Below are 17,525 nucleotides of genomic sequence, written 5' to 3'. Positions count from 1 at the left end.
GCCAAGGAGCCATCCCCAGCGCCCGGGCCATCTTTGCTCCAATGTAGCCTTGGCTGCGGGAGGGGAAGAGAGACAGAGAGGAAGGAGGGGGTAGGGGTGGAGAAGCAAATGGGCGCTTCTCCTATGTGCCCTGGCCGGGAATCGAACCCGGGTCCCCCGCACGCCAGGCCGACGCTCTACCGCTGAGCCAACCGGCCAGGGCTGTATTATGCTTATTTTTGATAAGAATAGCATAGATATGCATTTTATAAAAATTAGAAAAAACCTGGAGTATACAATTCAGTTAATGAACCCCCCCCTCCCATAATCCTGCTGTCTAGAGATCGCTGGTGTTAACAATTTGCTATATTTATATCCTTTTAGAGATTCAAATGCAATATAGCAACAATAAAACCACTGACTTGGAACCAGGGACTGTGCGTTGTCTCATTAAATCCTCAGAGTTTCTGAGATGGGGCCCTCTTTTAACCAAGAAGATAAACTTGAGGCTGATAGCTAACTGGTGACTTGTCTGAACAGATAGCCAACGTTTACAGTAGTCTGCAGTAAAATTGTATCTAACAATGTACAGCTAGTGCTTGACTTACGACCACGATTGGTTATGACAGACTGGTCATAACACGATTCGGTCGTAAGTTGAGTAGGCTATATGTACAGTACTGTGAAATGATGTTATAAAAAATTTTAAGTCATATTTTATCATAATTTTATTTCATTATTGTTATATATCATTTTCTTTGTTCATTTTATGCCATTTGTATCATCTCTACACCATTTTGATTCTTATTTTTACATTTGTCAGGTTTTTTTTTTTTTTTTACAGAGACAGAGTCAGACAGACAGGAACGGAGAGAGATGAGAAGCATCAATCATCAGTTTTTTGTTTCAACACTTTAGTTGTTCATTGATTGCTTTCTCATATGTGCCTTGACCATGGGCCTTCAGCAGACCAAGTAACCCCTTGCTCGAGCCAGTGACCTTGGGTCTAAGCTGGTGAGCTTTGCTCAAACCAGATGAGCCCGCACTCAAGCTGGCGACCTCAGGGTCTTGAACCTAGGTCCTCTGCATCCCAGTCCAACTCTCTATCCACTGTGCCACCACCTGGTCGGGCTATATTCATCAGGTTTAAGTAAAACACTGCATTACCAGTACAACTAGTTTAATATTTGCAAAGATAATTTCCTCTTGGTAGACATCTGGAGAGGGGTTTGATGAAAAATATCCAAGACACAAAACACAAATTGCTGTACCAAGTCTGGGATAACAGTTGAAATGGTGCATGCGGAGATGGTAGTGCTGCCGGAAGCTGGTCCACACTGTTGTACACCCAGCTGGGCAACGCTTGCGCTGCCAGACGCGGAGCAGTCGTGACTAGCTAGCGATTGTGGTCCTAAAGTCGAATGGTTGTAAGTTGCATAGGTCATAAGTCGATCAATATTTGTATTCTTGTCTGATTATCTCCAAGTGATCAATTTCCAAAACTAGAATTGTTTGGTCAAGAAGTGTGCACATTGAAACTTTGGGTTCATTTTGAGAGGTGATCAGGAGCGTGGCTTTGTAATTATAACTCACCAGTGTTCAGATTCTCTTTGCCACTTACTGGCTGCGCACTAGACTTCAGCTGTGCCTCAGTTTACTCATCTTTAAAACGAGATGATAACAGAAGCCTCAGATAGCTGTGAGATTTATATGGAATGATCATGTAAAGTCTTTGGCTAGTATCCAACACAAAGGAAGAGCAGTGTATTGGGCAGACTGGGTCATTGCTCTTATAAACCTGCCATTTTAATGGGGTTGGGAGGTAGCAGTGAAAGACAGGCAGTAAGTATATTTACTGAACAAGAAACAGCAGTGCTGTTCAGACAGAAGGAAGTGGTGTAGTAGGTTATCTTAGGTTGGGTGAGTGGGGAAGTTCTGAGGAGGTGACATTTTAGCTAAGTTTTGAATGATGTAAAATTCCTAGAAGTAGAATCATGGGACCAAATATTACATGCATTAAAATTTTCAGTTAATACAGTATTGACAAGTCGACTTGCACAATTTTTCTATAACAATTTACATTTCCACTGTGTATGGACATGTTTCTTTTCCTTCCCCTCATTAGCACTTCCTCCTGATTTTAAGAAATGGGGTTATTGAAAACTTGTCTGTGTGTGTGTGTGTGTGTGTGTGTGTGTGTGTGTGTGTAACAGAGAGAGAGAGACAGAGAGAGGGACAGCTAGGGACAGACAGACAGGAAGGGAGAGAGACGAGAAGCATCAACTCTTCGTTGCAGCTCCTTAGTTGATCATTGATTGATTTCTCATATGTGCCTTGACCGGGGGCCACAGCAGACCGAGTGACCCCTTGCTCCAGCCAGCGACCTTGGGCTCAAGCTGGGGAGCCTTGCTCAAACCAGATGAGCCCATGCTCAAGCTGGTGACCTCGGGGTATTGAACCTGGGTCCTCCGCGTCCCAGTCAGACGCTCTATCCACTGAGCCACCGCCTGGGCAGGTGAAAACTTATCTTGGAGACCTTTCAGTTTGTCTTCTAAGGAGCAGAGGGAAAAGAAAACAAGTTAGTCCCTTCTGTTCCCTCTCCCTAAATTAACTGTCCAGCGTCACCCTTTACATGATAACCCTTTCTTCTCACTACTGCCCTTCTCTCCATGCTCATTCCTGCCTGCATTGTGGGACAGGACTGGAAGCCACCAACATGTTAGCCAACACAGCACATGATAATGAACCACTTTTCCCCTTCAGAATTAGTGCCTGGCTCAAGGGAGATGGCTGATCAGCATTGCTTTTGCTATAAAAACAAGGCAGCTTTTAGAGATAGGCTGGTTTTTCCAAACACATTTGTTGGCAAGGGTATATATAACACCGTCTGTGAGTTAAAACTGTGCAGAAGGCTCTGCACATCTCGTTATAGTCAAACCTCTCCTGTTTAGAATGCAGAGGTGGAGGGGACATTGCTGATAACGGACACTACAAGTGCTTCTGCCCCAGAATCGGTGGGTAATAAGACCTCTTTTGTTTGTTTGGGATGTGTGTGCAATTACATATTATTTGTGGATCTGTTCTGTGAAGCCTACCTAGACTGTGTCATAAGAAACAGTCTCCTTGTAGATCTTGAGCAAGGCTCAGCGTCATTGCAATAATGTAGCACATGTTAAAATAGAGGCCTCATTGGGGTGCTGTTTCATTTTGGTTGTATTTTTTTATAGAATACATATGTATTAGAGTTTAATCTCTGACTCAGGCCTTAAAGAAAATGATACTATGTAGTTTAAGCTTATAGACAAATGGCTTAAAAGTCAGTTCTTGAAACATAGTTTCTTTTTATAACCTTTTAAAACTCAGCAACTTAAATAAACTTACCAGGGCCAACACGTGTTAGTGAGTGGGTTTGGGGTGGCTGGGGAGGGAATGTGTTCTGTGAAATTGTCCAGGAGCACAGCACTGCTCTCTTGAAGCTCAGAGATTTGTCAGCCAAATATGTGCAGATTGCTGGTGCTAGAAATAGTTTGAACTCAAGTAAACAGCTTCCCCCTAGTTGCTGCTTGGCCATTGTTCAGATGCCAGAACAGCCTGGGAGCGGCATCTCACACCAGGCTCGTGGCACTTGTGCCCAGCTCAGGCTGCTTCACTGCCAGGCAGAGCGGTCATCTAACTCCCCAGGGCTTGAGAGGGCCAGACACTCGGGCCCTTCAGCTTCCCACATTGGCTTCCCCTGCAGTCTGTCACACAGCTCTCCAGACTTGCCTGTGCTCTGGAGTGGCGCTGATCTGGGATTCCTGGCACCTAGAAGAAGCCTTGGGCCACATGGCCTCTACCGAAGTCAATTTAGGAGATAGACATTCTCTTTTCAGGGCAGAGCACACATGGCTCATTCCTTGCTTTTGGAGCCGAGCAGCGCGGCACTGGTTCTCGGCACTGCTGCAGGTCGCCTGAGCCAGCAGCTGGTCTGCGTTCTGAGAGCCCCTTTGAGCACGCAGGCAGCCTGCTGGCCTTTGAGCAGCTGAGGATATTCCGTGGTTTGTTACTATATTTCTTTTGGAAAAAATAAGTTTCTCTCTCTCTCTCTTTTAATTCCTGCTTTAGCTGCATTCATTTACAGCGACTTTTAGGTCAGATGCCCATGAGGAGGATGAATAACTTGACATTTTGCCGTTGAGGGGATAGATGATTCAAGAGAGGAGAGAAGTACTAGATCCTTAGGCACGCTACCTAACTTTTCTTAGCTTTGGTTTCTTCGTATGTCAAGTGCAGGTAATATTGTCTCTCCTGTTTCATGGAGTTGGTGAGGAAGTTTATGTCACAGCACGTCTGGACCATACCGAACCAGTGGGACGTAAGGGGAGGTGGGGTGGGGCAAGAGTCTCCCAAGCCTGGCCTCCTTTGTGACCTTGGGCAAATGGCTAATGTCTCTCAGCCTCAGCCTTTCCCTCAGTAAAATGGAAGTCTCAATACCTGCCTTGCAGGGGTGGAGTGTTACGAAGATTAGAAATGACAAGTGTAAAGCACTGACAAACGGGAAACAATAGCTGAGTGGCAATAATGGTTATTATTACAGGTAATGTTGGGGATAGTCACGTGGGGAGTTTGATTCTTCACCTGGAGAAACAAGATGCAGTTTGTAGATGTCAAGGTTAGCAAAAGGCCCTGCTAAAAGCTGCTGGCAAAAACTGATAATAATAACGTTTTTAAAAAATAAAAAGTGATACATCATTAAAAGAAGCCTTCAAGTCCATATTGTGAAATGACATAAAATGCATTGTTACCCTGTTTACCCCCTTAGTCTGAGGCAACCATTTAATTTTTCTGCCTTTAGTTCTTCTGGTGGTTACTTCCATTTCTTTAAATAATATTACCTCTATTTTTTTTTTATTGTTTTTGTCAAAATGGCACAAGCACCCAGTTTTGCTTTGTTCTTTTTAAGGTCAAATAACATTTAAAACTTACACTAAAAAACAGCCTTCCTCTGCCCTCACCCCTCTATTCCCCTCCCTCCTGTTTCATTCCAGGAGCCTGTACTTTGGTCCTGTTAGCTGTTTGTTCTAGGATTTTTTTTTTTTACTCTATCTTAAATAATATGCTTATATAGCTGTCTTTTCTTATTGTGGAAATTTCCAAACAAATACAAAACTAAAGAGAATAGTATAATGAGCCCTCATATGTCACACATTACCCAGCTTCAAGAATCAAGACCAGCCTGACCGGTGGTGGCACGGTGGATAGAGCGTCGCCCTGGGACTCAGAGGTCCTCAGTTCAAAACCTCGAGGTCTCCTGCTTGAGTGCGGGCGTACCAGCTTGAGCGCAGGATCATCGACATGATCCCAGGGTCACTGGCTTGAGCCCCAGGGTCACTGGCTTGGCTTGTGCCCTTCCCTTCCCCCCGTCAAGGCACATATATGACAAGTAGTCAATGAACAACTAAAGTGAAGCAACTATGAGTTGATGCTTCTCATCTCTCTGCTTTCTCTCTCTCTCCCTTTCTATCTCTCTCTCAAAATAATAATAATACTCAAGACCAGTTTTATTTCATCTAAGCCTACAGCCATTTCCCCTGCTACTACATACTGTATTATGTCATTTCATCAATGACTGCTTCAGCATGTATCTCTGAGAGACTGAGGACTCATACATGTACATGCATATGCACTACCATAATCACACATGAAATAATTAATAATCCCTTATTATTAGCAAAGCTCTCCAATGAACTCTTAAGTATTTTTTGTTCAAATCAGATCCAAACCAGGACCACACACTACCATATTGCTGTTTCTTTGTTTTTTAATCTATTTTATTTCTGTACCCATTTTTTTAATGGTTATTTTATTGATTTAGAGAGAGAGGACAGAAGAGGGATAGGGACAGGAATATCGATCTGTTTCTGTATGTGCCCTGACCAGGGATCAAACCAGCAACCTCTGTGCTTTGATGCAATGCTCTAACCAACCAAGCTATCTGTCTAGGGCAGGGGTCAGGAACCTTTTTGGCTGAGAGAGCCATATAACGACCCGTGTACGTTATGCATTATCCAATAAAAATTTGGTGTTGTCCCAGAGGACAGCTGTGATTGGCTCCAGCCACCCGCAACCATGAACATGAGCGGTAGGAAATGAATGGATTGTAATACATGAGAATGTTTTATATTTTTAACGTTATTATATTTTTTATTAAAGATTTGTCTGTGAGCCAGATGCAGCCATCAAAAGAGCCACATCTGGTTCTCGAGCTATAGGTTTCCGACCCCTGGTCTAGGGCATACTGCTCTTTCTTTATTCATCAGTTTTATTTAAAAAACTTTTTTATTTATTGATTGATTTTAGAGTAAAAGAAAGGGAGAGAGAAACATCGGTTTGTTGGTCCACTGATTTGTGCATTCATCAGTTGCTTCTTGTATGTGCGCTGACCAGGGATCGAGCCCGTGACCCTGGCATATCGGGACAACACTAACCAATAGAACGACCCAGTCAGGACTCTTTATTCATTAGTTTTTAGCTGTTACTTGTTGACCAGCATGTGAGGCTTTAGCTTTTCTGTAAACACCACAGCCCTACTCACACTTCTTATCCTTTTCTCCCGATACCACGTTTTGATTAAATCAGTGTTCAATGTTTTACAGTGTTACAGGATGGCGGAAGTTGTGACTCTTGTCTACCACTGAGCGAGTAACAATCTAATTATTTTTCCTTTCTGTATGACTGTTTCCTGGACTTTGTAATAACTGCTTTATTTTATTTAATTAATTAATTTATTTATTTTTCCCTTTTTGTATTTTTCCGAAGTTGGAAACGGGGAGGCAGTCAGACAGACTCCCGCATGCGCCCAACCGGGATCCACCCAGCATGCCCACCAGGGGGCGATGCTCTGCCCCTCCAGGGCGTCGCTCTGTCGTGACCAGAGCCACTCTAGCGCCTGGGGCAGAGGCCAAGGAGCCATCCTCAGCGCCCGGGCCATCCCTGCTCCAATGGAGCCTTGCTGCGGGAGGGGAAGAGAGAGACAGAGAGGAAGGAGAGGGGGAGGGGTGGAGAAGCAGATGGGCGCTTCTCCTGTGTGCCCTGGTCGGGAATCGAACCCGGGACTCCTGCACGCCAGGCCGACACTCTACCACTGAGCCAACCAGCCAGGGCCTATTTTATTTTTATTTTTAAGAGCTGCTGCTTTAACATGCTGTAGGTATTTTTGTTTGTTCCGGGTTTTTTTGTTGTTGTTGTTTCTTATTGCTAAGTCTTCCACACTTGTCCCACAGACTTTCAATGCTGTTCTCAGCAAACCTCTCAGGGAACCCCATCAGTCCGGTCCTCTAGCTCCAGCGCCTTCCACCTCCTCCTGTAGTCAGACTGGCGCCTCCAGCCTGTGAGTCAGCCACGGTCTATCCGCATCCTCCCCTTTGCCATTCCTTTCATCTTGCTTGTGAGATCTCTGTTTCTCAAGTCTTCTTAGTTTAAAGCCTCGTTCTTCTGGAGTTTACTGATAAAATAGTGCGTGAGAGATAAATTGTCCCAAGTTCCTGCATGTCTGCAAATGTCTTTATTGCCTAGCTGAGTATAAGTCTAGGCTCCAGATCATTTTTCTTTAGAATCTTTCCCTCAGAAGGCATTGCTCCATTGTCTTCAGGCAGCCAGTTTTGCCGGTAAGAAGTCTGATTCTTTTCTTTTGAAATAATCTGTCTCTAAAAACTTTTAGAATTTTGTTTTTCCGTTTTGAATTTTGGAAGATTGGGAGACTGTGTGTAGCTATGATCTCTTTTCTTCCATCTCAACACTTTGTAAACTTCTCGTGAAGATGCAGTCTTCCTTTAGCTTTGGGGATTCTTCCTCATGATTTCTTAATTTCCTGTTGGACTTTCTTTCCCTCTCTCTTCAGTTTCTGGGATCCCTGTTTAGTCTGATGGTGCACTTCCTGGATTGTTGTTCTATGTCGAGACCCTTTTATAACCTGTGAATAGTTTCCCCTATATTTTGAGAGATTTCCTTATTTTCCAGTCCTGCTACTGAATTGTTCATTTCTGTTCATATCAATTTCCAAGAGTCCAGTATTATCAGTTTATGTTTTATGGACACAGCACAGTATCTTCAGAATATCTCTAAAGACATAAGGCTATTTTTTTAAGCTTCCCATTTGTCTGAAGTTCCTTTTTCATTATGGGCTCCATTGTCTCTTTATTTCAATCTATCGTGCTGTTGGTTTTCCTCAAATGCCTTGTGATTTTTTCCCCCATTTGTAATTAATAATAAAAGACTCCTTTTAAGAGATAGGTCTTGGCCCTGGCTGGATAGCTAAGTTGACTAGAGCGTTGTCCCAATATAGCAAGGTTGTGGGTTCGATTCCCAATCAGGGCACATACAAGAAGCAGCCAATAAGTGCACAACTAAGTGGAACAACAAATCGGTTTCTCTCTCTTTCTCTCAAACATTAAGTAATTTAAAAGAGAGAGAGAGAGGCCTTGGTTTCCTCTGGAATTGGTTGTCTGTTTGCCCCCTAGGCCTCACCCCTGCCTGGGAAGCTACTGGTACCACTTTGATGGGTGTACTTTGCTTCAGGGCACCCGCACAGCAGTTAGACTCGGCTCTGCAAAGGTTAGCGTGAGGATCCCTGGTCTCTTACTAGAAGCCCTGAATGGCCCCAGGCAGATCTTTCAGTTTATTTAAAGCCCCCTCCGTTCTCTGCCCCAGGTTCTGCAGAGCCTCCTGCCTCTCTGCGGGCTGTGGGAGTGGGTAGGGTGGGGCTGACTGTGCAAGAGTCAAAGCCTGGTTTCCAAAGACGTGATACTTTCTTTCTTTTTTTTTTTTTTTTAATTTTTCCAAAGTGAGAAGTGGGGGGTGGCAGACAGACAGACTCCCTCATGAGCCCAACCGGGATCCACCTGTCTTGCCCACCAGGGGGTGATGCTCGGTCCATCTGGGGCGTTGCTCTGCTACAACTGGAGCCATTCTAGCGCCTGAGGCGGAGGCCATGGAGCCATCCTCAGCACCCTGGCCAACTTTGCTCCCAAGGAGCCTTGGCTGCCAGAGGGGAAGAGAGAGAGAGAGAGAGAGAGAGAAAGGAGAGGGAGAAGGGTAGAGAAGCAGATAGGTGCTTCTCCTGTGTGCCCTGGTCGGGAATTGAACCCGGAACTTCCACACACTGGGCCGACGCTCTACTGCTGGGCCCACCGGCCAGGGCTAAGACATTATACTTTTTTAAAAGCATGTTATTGCTTTCTTCACTTCAAGCCTTGACAATCCGAGGTGGGTGTGTGTGTAGGTGTGTATTAGGGGTTGTTTAGAAAATGTTTATTGAGTGTCCTGTTCTGCGCCATGAACAAGGGAGACATGTTGGTCTCAGGGAGTTTACAGTGTGGCAGGGAAAACATAACATGTACTAACCATAAGATGCGTTAGGGTTATGAGAGGAGAAATAGAGGGTGCCCTGGGACCCACACAGAAGGGGAGCTAACCTGGCTCACAGGGAAGTGCCATTTAATCTGACATCTGATGAGGAGGGTTGTGTGCAGTGGTCAGTGGCAGAGTGCAGTGGCCGGGGGAGCCTGAGCTCTGTGGAAGGACTTCCGACTGGTGGAGCACCAGGCTCTGCAGCCTGGAAGTCTCCTGCCTTCTCTGGCTTGGCATTGATCACATGCCCTCTTCAGTTGTAAACATCAACGAGGCTAAATTTGTTAAAAAATGTTACTTGCGTAAAGATCCACCTGTCCTATAACTGCCCCAGTCTGAAAGCCGTCTCACCTGATGGGAAGCAAAAAGAAGCTGAAAAAGGCAGGGAGGGGCAGTGTGGTCCTGCGGACCCCTACCCATTTTCCCATTTTCTCAGTGCATGCTCAGGCTTCCCTCCTCTGGACAGCCCTCAGCAGCACATCTGCAGAAATCTGCGGGGCCAGGAAGTGTGGAGCATCAGATCATCACACCCTGTAGAAGAGCAGCCAGGTGTACTCCCAAACAAACAAACAAACAAACAAACAAAAAACAGAACATTTCTTTGTCACCTTGTGTGGGGTTGACTCTTCCCTGCAAAAAAAACTGACGTAACTGTCTGATTTCCAAACATTGTTTTGAGTATTGGTGTGACTGTGTCTGTACCCCAGGAGGGTAACTGGTTGTTTCTGGGTGCTAGGATGATGGATGGTTTCCTTTCTTTTTTCCTGTCCTTCATGATTTTACTATTTTTTTTATGATAAGCTATTATGATTATGTTAGAGTATTATGTGGCATGTGATAAACATTCAATAGTTTTTGTTTTTGTTCATGGATTTTCTATTTTAATAAGTGTCCCATAATATGTACCAAATGCTCATAAATTAGCTTCTTTTCCTTAAGAAGCTCAAATTCTAGCGGAAGAATTAAGATCTGCCCAGAAATAAATATACCTCAAAAGAGGAAAGGAAACATTTCTTAAGGAGAAACAGATAAAGTACTAAGGAAATTCAGAGAGAGAGAGAGAGACCCCTCCCAGACTGAGGGTGGAGGTGAGAATTTGGCAGCTTTGTGGTGGCGGGGCCATCTGAGCCAGCTCTGTGGGCCAGCTTCGTGCTGTGAAGCGGCCAACCCCTTTTATCCTCAAACGGAGCCAGTAGTGCTGAAAACCAGCCACGTTTCCTGCAGGGAAACCCTTTAAGAGGCATTAGAGTCAGGGACTTAGAAATACGAGCCTGGTCACCCCATTAAAATTAATAAAAAATAAAAGAAAATACAAGCCTGGCCCCAGACAATCCTGGCTTGGACCATGGGCTCTGTCACTTACTCCAGTGAACCTCTGTAGGTTGCAGTCTCTGCACGTGTCACTTTCCACATTTGTAAGGTGAAAATATTACTACTACCTCCTGCACCTGATTATTGTAAGGACGACATAAAGTGGCATTTGTGGAGTGCTCAGCACCCAGCACGGCCCCAGTGCGCGAAGTGCATCCGCCATTGTCAGGAGACAGCAGGAGAGTGCCGGCCTTGTCACAGTCCTCTCCTCGTGGATTCTGTCACAGGTGTGCCATTGCTCAGTCTGCAAGGCAAATGTTACAACATACATGTTGTAGAAGAACACCATATTCATTTTTATGAATGGGCTCCTTACTATTACCGTATTTCCCCATGTATAAGACGTACCTTTCCCCAGAACGTTTAGCGTCTAAAAACAGGGTGCGTCTTATACAGTGGTTGTGACATTTTAAATGCCACAGATGGAACTGAGGACGAGGCAATATATGAAGACAGTGATTCATCATCAGACACAGATGAGGACAAGCTAATGGATGGGAGTTTTGACAGTGATGAGGAGTTGTATGAATTTTTTGATGAATAAAACTTGAGTTCAATAACTTTATGTAATATATATTTTTTTCAAATTTCGGCCCCCAAAATTAAGGTGCATCTTATACACGGGAGCATCTTACACATGGGGAAATACGGTATTTTTGTTCAAGTAACAAAACATGATTTGGAGCGCGGAGGGTGGTGTCAGTAGCTGACCTGTCAGGAGCCCAGCCTGGTTTCCTGGTCTGCTCGGGCTTTTGGAACAAAGGCCTGGCCAACAATGGCCCGGCCTCCTACCCTCCAAGCCCAGTGTCCCTGCGGAGAGCGCTCCCGACCCCTCATCCAGCTTTTGTTCCTAACTCCTCCTGATGTTCTGAGAAAACTGGGCCCCTTTGCCGGCTCCCAGCATTCTGGACCTTATTCACTCATTGTCACATCCTTAGGGCGGAGGAGGGTGAGACTGAGTCAGACTTAGAAAATAACGTCTTACTATGAAGATGGTAAAGCTTATCTTTGCAAGTAGCTTTCAACTTGTGGTATGTGCCAGGCGCTTATCCACATGAGAACCTTGCCAGACAAACGCCAGTTTAACTCTTGTCTTATGCTGGGGAACCAAGGCACGTGCACAGCGAGGTCTCGGTGCACGCAGCCCACAGCTGGGAACGGGAAGCCAGGTCTCGAGCGTTGACTGTCCCTCCCCGGGGCTTACCAGGCGGGTGTCCTTCTTAGCCCGTGCAGCCCCACACCAGCTTGTGGGAAAGCCATCAGATTGGCAAACTCCCTCTTAATTCTGTAGAGTTTGTCGGCTTGGCCCTTTCTTGATGAGCATAAGAATTTTCTGAGAACTAATTAAAATTCTAGTTAAGTTACTAACTACCACAGCCTTACCCCCACCTATAAATAGCTGCTTATTTCTCAATAGATTTCACCCCTAACTTCCCATCCAAGTAGTTTTTTGTTTTTGTTTTTGTGGGGGGTTTTTTGGTGACAGAGACAGAGAGAGGGACAGATAGGGACAGACAGACAGGAAGGGAGAGAGATGAGAAGCATCAATTCTTCATTGCGGCACCTTAGTTCATTGATTGCCTTCTCATGTGTGCCTTGACGGGGGGGGGGGGGGGGCTACAGCACACCGAATGACCCCTTGCTCAAGCCAGTGACCTTGGCCTCAACCTGGTGAACCTTGCCCAAACCAGATGAGCCCGCACTCAAGCTGGCGACCTTGGGGTTTCGAACTTGAGTCCTCCGCGTCCCAGTCCGATGCTCTATCCACTGTACTACCGCCTGGTCAGGCCCCATCCAAGTAACTTTAAGACAAATCACATCTGCCTCTTTGGGGGATTGAAGCCCAGCCTTGCTTTAGGCCACACAGCACTTTGTTGGTAAAAGAAGTAAGCACCACCTCTTACCTAGTGGTTTTCTTTAAGCAGCAGAATCACAAGCTCTCCCCATCCCTGGCCTGGCTGGACCCAGGAGAACTCTCCTTCCACCCCTTGCCCATTTGTTTTAATAAGCTTGGCTCATTTTCCCAAGAGGAGATGATCCCATGTAGGAATAAGGCAGGCTCGGTGAAATAACCATCATGAGAATGACATTGGCATGTGTGTGGCATGTGTGCTGACCTAATTAAGACACGTTTTCCAATCTGGCCCTTTCATCTTGAGCTGTGTGACCTTAGGCCTGTTAGTTAACTTCTCTGTGTTTCGTTTTCCTATTCAGGAAAAGGAGATTGATAAATGTAGCCCTGGATACCTAATTCTTACAAAATGAGAATCAAATGAGATTACATACTACAGTGAGAGCTGCCACCTATCAACATTTAGCATGTGCCAAAGCCTTTCATTTCCCTTACATGTTATTTAATACTCGCGGTTCTAAAATGGAGGCCCTAACATTCCATTTTACAGTAAAAACAAAAACAAACCTGAAGTGCAGAGAAGTTGAGTCACACAGGGCTCAGACCACATGTCTGGCTCCCGGATCGATGCTCGTAACCACTGGCCGTGTCACGGTGCTTCCCACTGCACACAGAGGGGAGAGGTTCCTGAGCCTCCTCCGTCGAGCGCTCTGCAGATGCAGGCAGTTGTTACCAGCTCCTGTAACCACTGGCCGTGTCACGGTGCTTCCCGCTGCACACAGAGGGGAGAGGTTCCTGAGCCTCCTCCGTCGAGCGCTCTGCAGATGCAGGCAGTTGTTACCAGCTCTCGTAACCACTGCTCTTCTGCCTTAGTCCCTAAGGCAGTTAGTCTCTCGCTCCTTCATCTCATCTGGCAGTTAAGGGTGTCTCTGTCCATATCCCCCAGGACTTGTTTAGTGAATCATCTTGGGTTTTCTCCCAGAGAAAACAGTGCAGTTCCCAGAGAGAGGGGGTGGCAGGAGCCTGGCTGAGCCTGACCTCCTGAGCAGTGTCCTGTGACCCCTCCTGGGTTCCTCCCTCCCTCGAGCATGCAGTCGCTCAGCTTCTAGTGAAACGCCTCAGGTCGCGTTTGTTCACGGAGTTACGGGAAGGAGGACATCAATGCTGTTATTTTATGGAAGGAGAAACTGCAGTCTAGAGCAGGGGTCCCCAAACTTTTTACACAGGGGGCCAGTTCACTGTCCCTCAGACTGTTGGAGGGCCGGACTATAAAAAAAGCTATGAACAAATCCCTATGCACACTGCACATATCTTATTTTAAAGTAAAAAAAAACAACAAAAAAAAACACGGGAACAAATACAATATTTAATAAAATAAAGAACAAGTAAATTTCAATCAACCAACTGACCAGTATTTCAATGGGAACTATGCTCCTCTCACTGACCACCAATGAAAGAGGTGCCCCTTCCGGAAGTGCGGCAGGGGCCGGATAAATGGCCTCAGGGGGCCGCAGAGGGCTGCCTTGCCTAAGGCCATTCATTCATTTAGGTGTGTGACCAAGATGGAAATCCGGTTTCCCAGGTTACAGACCAGTGCCCTTCCCAGGCCTTTCATGTGGGCATGTGTCATTTCCCCTACCTGAATGACAAGCTCATGCAGGCACTGTGCGCAGCACACACGTGGAAAACTATGGAGAAATTAAACAGCTTGGAAAATGCAGCAGGCAGAGAGAGAGGGGGTAGGGTGGGGTAGGGAAGCAGATTGCCACCCTAACCTCATGTATTATACACCGAAGAAGCAAATTAAAACCCTGCAAAGAAAACGAGGTAGCCCACAGTGGGCGGGGGCTGAGGCAAAGTGATTTACGCCCGGAGTCCTGGCCCAGTGAGTGGATAGGAAGCCTTTTGTCAGTAAGGCTCCAGTGTTGAAAATTGAAGGAAGGATGTTAGGCAAGTGTGACGACGGCTGGGGATGCGGTTACAACCCCCTGGCTCATTGTCCAGAGGAAATGGATCTCTCCTGTGCACGGAGAGGTGGAAACTGAGCGAGGGAGCCGAGTGGTTGACATCATCAGGCTGAGCATTGGATTTCAGCAAATGGGGACTGACTTGGCCGGAGACGTGGGAAACACCCACTAAAACCTCGAAGTGCATTTCATTTAGGAGACACGGGCGAGGGGGAGAGAAGGGGTAAGAGAATCCTGCCCAGCCTGCGAATCTGACTTACCCTCAGAAGGGGGGTGTTTTGAACCCTGGTTTCTTAAATTCTACTTTCTCTTTCGGCCGAGGAGCACTGGACTTGGAAGACACTCTCTGCTCTTGTAAGTAGAACTTCGCTCTGCCACCCCCAGGGAGAAGGCAGAGCTCGTGGGCAGAGCTCTCTGGAGAGCCTGCTCTTGTTGGTCACGAAGTGTCTATTTTTATATCACGCTATATTATTGCACTGAAAATTATGGCTTTGTCAGAAACTGCTTAGGGCTAGTCCCGTCACACAGATGGACCCCATTCAAATGCTGTTTTCCTCTTTACCCAAGAACTTTGACAGAGGATCTAGAGCTTTAAAAGCAGCTCCTTGTTATAGAAATAGGTGAAAAAATACTCCCTTAGAAACTGGTGTTTGTAAGACCTTTATGTATATGTTTTTCTGATTACAAAGATGGTACAAATTTTCCTTAAACATTCTAAAGAGAAGTGCCTCTCAAAGTGAAAATTTTCCTCAGTCTTTCCCTCATATTGTGGAGACTTACCCCTAGTCAGATAAAAGATGGATGTTTTAAAGTTGAGAGAGAGATGTGATTAGACGTCATGAATGGATTTCCTCACCTCGGCTCGCTCCAGCCCGCCGTGGCCGCGAGCAGAACTCCGGGAAGGGGAGCAGCGTTGGAGATCTTCAGCCTTGCTTTGTGAGCTTTCCTGGCTTCCTTTTGGAAGATCACTGTTTGTTCCTGGAAAATAAACAGAGCATGTGAGCCCAGGGGCTTTTTCTCTGCTCTGTTTTCAGGATTTTAATCCCACTGATGCTGCACCCAGTGCGTGCCTGCGCAGAGGGTTCTCAGGTGGCTTGGGCGAGGTGGCCTGCAGTCGCTGTAGGTCACCCACCTCCCCTGCTCGCAGGGACAAGTAGCTGAAGGATCACAGTTAAAGGGAACACAGAAAACGAAGAGCCACCGTATATTAGAAGGGCCACCCAGCTGCGGGCCCCAGTTTGCTCACTCGTACGTAAATGCGAATGATATCTAGATGATCAAGTGTTTCCAAGTCCAGCGGGAGGTGAACTGGAGATGACAGTTGCTCTGTCCCCTTTGAGAAGAGCCCTCAGGGCTTGAGAAGCCAAGCACCCTTGGCGTTTGTATCCCAGAATGCCTGCATGCTGGCTCCTGGGAGAGAACACAAAGAGGACAGAAAACAGGCAACATGAAGTCACTGCTGAGCTTTAGAGTTTTGTCAGGCGTGGTGATCCTGAAGAAAGTGTCGGTGTGATGACACGTGCGCGTGCCCGCATGCTCACATGTTGGAGGGAGGAGAAAAAGAAGGGGCATTGCGGAGCACTCCTGAGTGCCAGGCTCCTTGTCGTGCTCATCCCTTTCGTTACACGAGGGTCTGGTCTTGTTCCGACCCCGCCGACGAGGGTGAGTCTCCACTGCCCATTCTCGTGTTACCCTGAACTGCGCTTACGGAATTATTGGCATAACTTCAGGTCACTGTGCCTCCGCTAGACTGTAAGCACCCTTCCTGTGAGCGTCTCATCCATCGCTGTGCCCCGTTGCCTGGCGGGAAGCCTGGCACCTCGGTACAGAGGAGCTACAGCATCCTGAGTCTGACCTCAAAGCCCACCATTCCAGTTCCTAGCTTGGCAAAGGACGGGAGGGAGGGAGGGAGGGGAAGTCCCTTCACAATGCCTCCCTTCCCCTTCGCTTCCCCCAGACGCGGCCCCTCCTGCCTCTGGGAGGGGCGGCCAGGGCCATGGCCCGAAGAAACGCAGAGGAAGTTGTCACATCTTGGATTGTGAGTCTCCAAGGTTCCAGCTCTCGGCCACTTAAGAGATATTTATTTTTAAGGCCATCAGAGGCCCTGCCCCTCAGGAAGATGTGGCATTTAAAAACTATTCACTTGAATTAAGATCTGTGTTACCAGGAGGGTTCTCAAAGCCCCTTGGCATGTCTTGAATTGTGTGTGGTCTTCCCAGCAGCTCAGCCCTTCAATGGTGGACTGTTGTTGCCATGGCCACCCATGGGCACAGGCCATGGGAAGGCTGGGGCCTCCTCCACCTCTGCCTCCCTCCACTCCCCAGGATCTTGAGATTTTGGGTTTTTTTTTTTTTTAAGTGAGAGGAGGGGAGGCAGAGAGAGAGAGACTCCTACATGCAGCCAGACCAGGATCCACCCAGCAAGCCCACTAGGTGGCGATTCTCTGCCCATTGGGGTCCGTTGCTCTGTTCCTCAGCAACTGAGCTATTCTAGCGCCTGAGATGAGACCATGGAGCCATCCTCAGCACCCAGGGCCAACTTGCTCAAATGAGCCATGGCTGTAGGAGTGGGGAAAGAGAGAGAGAAGAGGGAGGAATAGAGAAGCAGATGGTCATTTCTCCTGTGTTCCCTGACCAGGAATTGAACCTGGGACTTCCACACACCAGGCTGATGCTCTACCACTGAGCAAACTGGCCAGGATGAGATTTTGGGTAATTTAAAAAATCATCTCTCTTCCTAAGGTGGTGGTGGGGAGGCAGTATTCTGGAAGCAAGTATCTACCTAGTCCTTGTGGTTCCCACCTGGGGCAGAGGCAGTGGGGATGTGGTGGACTGCCCACACCCCTCAGTCCAGGCCCTTGGGACCCAGATGAGGGTGGCCTCGTTTCTCATTCTGTGCTGGCGGAGTTGGCACTGTGTTCAGGGTGCTTCTCCTCGCATGTTGCACCTGCCGCTGCAGTAAGTCCAGGG

At 46.9% G+C, this 17,525-nt stretch overlaps 1 protein-coding gene across 4 annotated transcripts in view; it reads left to right on the top strand.

Moving 5' to 3' along the window:
* Nucleotides 1-17,525, top strand: part of PKIG (cAMP-dependent protein kinase inhibitor gamma) — a 64,600-nt gene that overhangs the window by 24,182 nt on the left and 22,893 nt on the right. Inside the window, exon 1 of one of the 4 annotated variants that reach the window (XM_066387711.1) lies at nt 2,931-2,993. The exons of 2 other annotated variants lie outside the window; for them this stretch is intronic. The gene's annotated coding sequence lies outside the window, so the exon portion shown is untranslated. Of the gene's footprint in view, nt 1-2,930; nt 2,994-14,740; nt 14,911-17,525 lie in introns of those variants that run through there. One more of the 4 variants, XM_066387708.1, reaches the window with a different exon arrangement.

Source organism: Saccopteryx leptura, chromosome 5, assembly GCF_036850995.1.
Source record: "Saccopteryx leptura isolate mSacLep1 chromosome 5, mSacLep1_pri_phased_curated, whole genome shotgun sequence".
NCBI lineage: Eukaryota > Metazoa > Chordata > Mammalia > Chiroptera > Emballonuridae > Saccopteryx > Saccopteryx leptura.
Note: the sequence above shows the minus strand (reverse complement) of the source record. Positions and strands in the feature narration are given on the sequence as shown.